The 1,576-nt window shown below is 38.3% G+C and overlaps 1 pseudogene; it reads left to right on the top strand.

Annotated features, from left to right (window-relative positions):
* Nucleotides 1-379: 379 nt before the first annotated feature.
* LOC149529633 (ubiquitin-conjugating enzyme E2 36 pseudogene) lies at nucleotides 380-885 on the top strand (annotated as a pseudogene).
* Nucleotides 886-1,576: the final 691 nt, after the last annotated feature.

Here is a 1,576-nt window from a genome sequence, read left to right as displayed (position 1 = left end):
TCCTATCTCCTCTGTCAACACTTTTGCAGGACCAAACTCGCAAAATCTTGGCCCAAGAAATGATCTCTCTCTATCATCTGTTAGTGCAATGGGTACTACCATGGGGAACTTAAGTGAAGTCGTGCCTTCAAGACAAAAGCTTCCAGTGCCAAGTTATATGACTCCTGGAGTTATTCCTGGTTTAAATCAGGTAATAAAACAAGAGTGGCAAACTAGTAACCAAGGAAATGGGCGTAGTGCTAATTCTTTGCTGAGACCCCAGTTCTGCCAGAGATCTGTTTTGAATCAAAAATTTGTGGGAAGGCCTTGTGCTCAATTCTAGGGATAGAATTATTATGGAATGTCAGGCCCCGCTTGCATACATACTAACAATCCTGTGCAGATATGTTGAACAGTAATCTGCCTCACAGAATCATAAAGGAAACACAACGTTTGCTCACAGAGCCAGCACCTGGTATAAGTGCCTCTGCATCCAAGGATAATTTACGATATTTCAATGTGATGATTCTTGGCCCTGCTCAGTCCCCATATGAAGGGGGCTGTTTCAAGTTGGAATTATTCTTTCTTGAAGAGTATCCAATGGCAGCACCAAAGGTTCGCTTTCTGACAAAGATTTACCACCCTAACATTGACAAGCTTGGTCGCATATGTCTGGATATTTTGAAGGATAAGTGGAGTCCTGCTCTTCAAATTCAAACTATTCTTCTAAGCATACAAGCATTGTTGAGAACACCAAATCCCGATGACCCACTCTCTGAGAATATTGCGAAGCACTGGAAATCAAATGAAACTGAGGTTGTGGAAACATCGAAAGAATGGACTAGGTTGTTCCCACTGCTACCCACCAGCAATGGTTTGTGGAGGCACTCAATAATCTGCCTGTGAATCAGGGGGTTTCCACCAGATTTGATTGTGGGTCGGGATCTAATGCCTCCGCTTGGGTTAACAACATGCACACAGGAAGTACTCTGCCTTTTCCTGGTATAGCCTCATATAATTTTTTTTTCCCTCAATCTGCAGTTGCTGGTCTTTTATTTTCAGGTTTTTTTTAGATGATTGCTTGTTATGGTTAGATTTATGGTGAGAATTTTTAAAAGCAGAATTAGATTGATTGCTGCTCACTCACCTTTTGTCAGTATGCTATGACATATCTCTACTATTCCTAGTAACCTTTTTTTAGCATGCAAGATTCTTTTTCTTTTTTTTAGCTCTTGACAGAGGCATCATTTACTTTTATTATTGCCTCTTGTCAACCTATTTTTGGCATGAAATCATTCATTATCAGACAAGTGCAATATTCTATTTTTACTCATTACAAGCTTTATTCAAACTTTTTTTAGAAAAGTTTTTTAACTCCTTTTAGTATATTCTTATCTGCCAGATCTGACCTCTATCATTAATTACTAAGCTTTCTCTCTCCTAGTATGAGAAAATTGGAGAGATCTTTTCTGGCCCCATGACTTTATGTTCTTATTACTTTGAGGTTATATTTTTGAACCAAGGTAAATATTGTGACTTTTTATAAATTGTGACTTTCCAAAATATTAAGTATGGAAAGGTGATTAGTTTCTTTAAC

Source organism: Cupressus sempervirens, chromosome 11 (genome assembly GCF_028749045.1).
Source record: "Cupressus sempervirens isolate cs-2001-9-10 chromosome 11, ASM2874904v1, whole genome shotgun sequence".
NCBI classification, from domain to species: domain Eukaryota; kingdom Viridiplantae; phylum Streptophyta; class Pinopsida; order Cupressales; family Cupressaceae; genus Cupressus; species Cupressus sempervirens.
The sequence above is the reverse complement of the archived record's forward strand: the minus strand, read 5'-3'. Positions and strand labels throughout refer to the sequence as shown.